Source organism: Zootermopsis nevadensis, unplaced genomic scaffold (genome assembly GCF_977971745.1).
Source record: "Zootermopsis nevadensis isolate Lab colony 2312 unplaced genomic scaffold, Znev_1.0 Znev_ptg000061l, whole genome shotgun sequence".
NCBI lineage: Eukaryota > Metazoa > Arthropoda > Insecta > Blattodea > Termopsidae > Zootermopsis > Zootermopsis nevadensis.
The window spans coordinates 6,179,512-6,185,511 of NW_028259192.1; the positions used below are offsets into that span (position 1 = coordinate 6,179,512).

Genomic DNA, 6,000 nt, shown 5'->3' on the forward strand with positions numbered 1-6,000 from the left:
AACTCTTTACGTGGAACTTCGCATGATTGGGCCAAAGTGTTCTAGTCCCGATGCGTCCCAATTAACCGGAATCCACTGCATTGAAGTTTGTGTTTCTACTAAGGACAACAGCGCAAAAAGAAATGGAAATATAAGCCAATTACAAAGATCAGACGTTCTTTCCTAGCAGAATTTCCCATCCTGAGACCACATTAAACAGCAGCAAGTAGACTGAACACGAACAACGATTTGAGTCGGATACAAAATTCGTGTTTTTATGTCAAAATACTGTCAATGACAAAACGGACGTTAACCGTTACGAAATATCTGTTCCGGAAAAAGTTATTCCAAACCTATCTCTACAACGCGTAACCGTCCACATCCCACGGCACATAAGAATTATAATGGCTGTCCATTTTGATATAACCGGGGGCGTATCTCAGATGGTAGAGCGCTCGCTTAGCATGCGAGAGGTACCGTGATAGCTCAGTCAGTATAGTGACTAGCTACGGGCTGGACGGCCGGGGTTCGATCCCCGACTGGGGCAGAGGATTTTTCCTCTAGCCTCTGCGTCCAGACCGGCTCTGGGGCCCACCCAGCCTCCTCTACAATGGGTACCGGGGTCCTTTCCCGGGGGTAAAGCCGGCCGGGGCGTGATGCTGACCACCCACCCCCATCTAGTGCCGAGGTCAAGGAAGAGAGGAGCTATACCTCCACTCACCCCAAACGCCTACATGGCGTATAGTGGGACAAACTTTACTTTACGTTACTTCCATTTTGATATGTTATTCTTCCCTGTTCATCCAAGTCTTCGAAGAGGTCTCTTCCCTTCATACCTTCAGACAGGAATCTGTTGGCGGTAGAAAACGAAGACGACCTTCAGAGAGCCAATACGAAACTAAATACAGTGGATTCCGGTTAATTGGGACGCATCGGGACTAGAACACTTTGTCCCAATTATGCGAAGTTCCATGTAAAGAGTTAAAAAGGTTTTTTCTTTAAGATTTGTCCCAAATAAACGGCTGCCCGGATTAAAAGATTGGCCCATTTAACCGGAATCTACTGTAATTTCATGAAAGAACAAAATATAAGAATTTCGAGCAGAATAAATAAACACGACGGACGTAAAAATGGGTGAAAGTTGAAATAGACGACAGATGTGTACTTTGGCTGTAAAATATTGGAACGATAACATAAATACGGCCTAGAAGAAAGCAGAGCAACACATAAAAATTAATGAGTGTACTAAAACGAACCTAAGGAAAATAATTAGGATGGAAGTAAAAAAATCACCTCACCCCAAAAATGATTTCCCACGTTTCAGTTTTATGTTGTTTTTTTACGTAAATACGTCTATATTTTAGGGTCAGTGTCATTCGGCAAAAAGTGGAACGAAAAAGTGAAAGGAAAAGTGTAACAATGGTTTATCAACAAATAAACAACAATGGTTACCTAGGAAACTTCATCTGTTTATCAACAAATGACAATAATGGTTACCTAAGGAACATCTATTTACTCGGTATTGTTGTTACCTAGGAAACATTTCATAACATTACCTTACCTTACATTACATTACATTACCTTACATTACATTTCATTACATTACATTACTTTACATTCATCTACCACAGACCCATTTTAAGCGTAACTAATTCAAGTTAAATAAGCAATGTCTTAATCAAACTTATCTCAATTGTAAAGCATGTATAAAGCAAATATTTCGAATAAAACCAATAAATTAACTTCCTTTCCGTATAGACGTATTTACGTCAAATTCTCCAGAACCGTGGTTCCACTGACAACTCTTTTGATCCCTGAAAGTGTCATACACACATTTCATTTCAATTAAAACTCCACAACTTGATCGACTTTTCATAAATCGGTCTGAATCTCCCCAACCAAATAGTTTACATTCCTCAACCTATAGGTCCCTTCAATTACCTTGAGCCTCCATCACAATCGCAATAATTAGATGAGTGATCATCATTCTATCTTATCCCGTGTTTACTAAATCATAAATTACCTTTCCACGATCTAATGCAGTTTCACCAATTAGATAAACGTGTGGCTTCTCTTACGCAAAGAGCCGTCCACTGCTTCTATCACTGAGTTCTTTAGCTTCCTCTACTGTTTTTTGTTCATGTTTTCATCACTTACCTCTTTCAGGCTTTGATTGAGAAGCACACTGGTAGAGCCGGTAGGACCATGAAAGCACAAATGGCTGCAGCGTTTGTTGACTTTCCAATACACCTTATGGCAAAAGTCAATCTTATATCGACATCACAGCACTTTTGTTTTGTTTTAGCCTCTAGGTTATGTTACGATTAATTAAGCCCACTAACACTTTCACTTATACACACATCTATATCATTACCGAGTCAGGCATAGATCGTGTGGTGTACAGACCGAGTCAGAGATACTGTGAGGCACAGACCGGTTCTAGCAGGGCCCGGGAGAAGCACAGAACGTGTCAAAAAGAGTTGGGTGAGGCACAGACCGATATCAGCAGAGACTGGTTGAGGCAGAGGCAACATCTGGCAGATGGCAGGTGTTGAAGTGATCATGTCGGGTATTGACAGGTTAAAATAGGTATCGAGTAGGGAAAACTGAAAAATTTGAACTTTTAAAATTTTTCGAAAAATCGAAAAATGCTGCAAATTGTATGAAAAGCGAAAATAACTAAATATTTTCGAGAAAAATTTTGAAGTCGGAATTTTTCAGGTTTTTTTAGTTTTGTGCGCCTGTTGGACATTTTCCTGCATTTTTCGAAAATTTTAAAATTTTTGTCGAAGTTTTGATAATTTTGAAAAAATTTAGAAATTTTAAAGTTGGAATTTTTCACTTTTTTTAGTTTTGTGCACCTTTTGGACATTTTCACGCATTTTTCGAAAATTTTGAAAAATTTAAAAATGGTTACAAATGGCATGAAAAGCGAAAATAAATTTTTTTGAAATTTGTTGGATGCCCCTGACTTCCAAGATGACTTTTACCTCAATCTTGTTGACTGGTCTTCAGAGAATGTGTTAAGCGTGGGATTAGGAACTTGCGTATATCTTTTTTCTGCAAGCACAAATCAGTCTGGAGGGCTGTGTGATTTATCTGGTGATGGCACCTCTGTAACTTCAGTTGTATGGAATGAACACGTATTGGCCAGACTATTTTTACTCAAGTCGTTGAAAAGTATTTCTGTTAAATTTGAATTTGCTTGTAAGATTTGAGGTTTTCACAGCTTTGAGTATGAAGATTTCTGTCTTCTGGGTTGTTGCACTGTGTAGTATTTATCGCCCTGATGACAGAGGCAGTACGACCTCAGAAATGTTGGTAAACATCGACCATACTACACGGCGCAACAACCCAGAAGACAGAAATCTTGAATTTGGTTATTGCTGTGTTTGTTTGTTAATCTTAAAGTATTTGTTGTGCATACGTACATTATTAATTGTATAAGAAAATTATAATGCAGTGCGTAAAGTTGATGCAGCCTATGGTCACCCGTCACTAGAATACTACGTGACGTAATGGTTGGTTTACAATTGACACATTTGTTTATTGGAGAGCAGGTCCTGTTATTAGGTGGCCAATATTTCACGAGCTTTGCATAGCCTCTTCCCCTTTAACACTCTACTACTGTGCTTTTTCGTACCATATTATTGGAGGTTATGTTCAGCTGTAGCTAACATATGACTTGTAGAATTTGCCTTAGAAGTTAGAGTGAAAGGTCTCTTTCTTATAGAGCAACACTGGATCAGGAAGGGCTGTTATTTGTCTGACTTGACTTTTTATTGCTTGTCATAAAGTAACTTTCCTCAGGCTTGTCTCATGCCCCGTAAGTCTGTGAACAGCTGTTCTGAATTCTGAAAGTTGCCAAAGTCCCCATTTTGACTTTTCCCAATTTTGGCCTCTTGTTGTTGCTGCAATTCTGCTTCTGCTTGTCTTCCTTGTGCCCATCTCAAATCAGTGTCAAATGCTAACCCCATTTCTGTGGGTGCTTTCTGCTTTTCATTTTATGTTTTGTGTCCATGACAAAGGAAACACATTGTTATATCTGAAGTTCACTGTTGTGTGCATTAACAGAAATCTGAAGAATTTGGATTTCTTGTTACAAACTTCTGGAGGAAGGTGGAGAAGAATTGTGTCCTCCGCCTGCCAAGTGAGGGAGACCAAGCCCAAAATTTTAGTGGTTTGTCTTATAGAGAAAAGGGTAAGGGTTGTTGTTTTCAGTGGTCTGGCTAGTAGTGTGCCACCAGTCCACTAAAATTGGAGGAATACGTGAAGTTTTCTCGTCTCCTTTCCATACAAGCTTTACTGTTTGCTTGGATGTGGCTTTATCAATTAAGCAGTTTGACTGCTACACCATTTGATCATGTTTTCATGCACTAGAGGAGCAGAATGTTTCATCACTGGACCAGAGGTTCCAGTCTTCGCATTCATGCTTGCTTCAGAGCGAAGAAAAAAAGAGAATTTGCCCTTTGAGCACAGAACGACTGTAACTCAGTTGAGGTGTGTTCTGTGCAGGTACTTCTCCTTTCATACAAGATTCTTGTAATGATGGCAAATTAGTCCCTTTGTTTTAAGAATATTATTTTTGGCATCCTTATACTTTTTGGTACTAAACAGCGAGTTTGTGGGAAGTAGATAAAAATGTTATTCAGGATATTTTTAGAAGAAACTGTTGTTAAGAAGAAAATGAAAATAATAGAATATGGGAAACTCAGCCCATCTTCACCCAGCCTTAAGAATGTATATAAGAACAAGAAAAGAAATGCACAGTAAGAATTTGTATGTTTTGCTTTATTACTTTTGTAATAATCTGGAAAAACTGCCTAGCTGGCCATGCTTGCTGCTTCAAGAAAGTCAAAATATTTCTATTTGAGGGGCCTCTCCTAACCTCATAACTTCACAAAAAAATGAAAAATACAATCGAGACATGCTTAGATGATTGAAAGGGTTGGCTGTTGCCATTTAGAGGTTACTGTCAATCTGAATCACTCCTTGATAGAGGTAACTATATAGAATCTTTGCAACTGCTCGAAGATTATGATCCTCTTGTGAGTGACCAGTTAGAGGCAGCCACTGTTTTCAAGGGCACATCTTCGGTCTTTCAGAATGATTTTATTAAAGCCATCAATGAAGTGATCCTAGATGGCATTTTATGACAGATATAAGAACCACTTAATAATGGATGAAACTTCTTAATAAATTTATCACAGATGTTAGGCTGCGAATGTTGACAAGTTTCACTGAAATTCTTAGATCTGTTCATTTCTACCACTTTTTCACAGTACATTTCCTCTTTTGCAACACGTTACACCAATTCCAGAACATGTTCTTACACACACATCAGTTATGAATAAGATGACATTTGTTCAGAAACTCAAAGCAGAAATCACGTGATACGGATGCTGTGTATACAATTACGTCTCCACGGAGTACCCTGACAATGAAACGACGTATTACACACGATAGGAAAAACACCAAAACATACATTAATGATTCTTGAGATCACTCTGTTTAGTGCACATACACACACAGAAACATGGACACTATCCATGTTACATGCTCTAATGTCTCTTCTGATGACTCCACTGACTGATCTGTCACACACATCACAGGATATCGATGTAAGAAAAGATGCTTCTTCAGACAACTCTTCCAAGCGAAAGATTTATTACACACATCACAGGAAATGGGATGTCCCCCACCATGCTTAAGTTCATGATCATTCTAAGGACTCTGCTGAAGAAAAGAATTATGATAAACTTAACATAAAGAAGAAGAATGAGTTTGAAAGCAACACGATAGGTTTTTCTACCAAACACCATTACCTGACCCAAATTTAGTGGAACGTGTGCAAGAATTTGAAGTCCACATAGCAGTTTACAACAGTTAATTCACTGAGGTATATAAAGTAATCTGGAGTCCCTGAACTCAAACTTCAGCCCCCAATTTAACATCATACTCAAACATTAAATGCCAAGTCACTCAAGTCATCTTGGTTCTTACTCTGTACCAGGTTGGATC

General features: G+C 38.7%; 1 long non-coding RNA gene across 1 annotated transcript in view; it reads right to left on the bottom strand.

Moving 5' to 3' along the window:
- Window positions 1-3,221, bottom strand: part of LOC147871157 (uncharacterized) — a 28,888-nt gene extending 25,667 nt beyond the window's left edge. The window contains exon 1 of the long non-coding RNA XR_015532717.1: window positions 2,137-3,221. This is a non-coding gene — a long non-coding RNA (uncharacterized LOC147871157). The remainder of the gene's footprint in view (window positions 1-2,136) is intronic.
- Window positions 3,222-6,000: the final 2,779 nt, after the last annotated feature.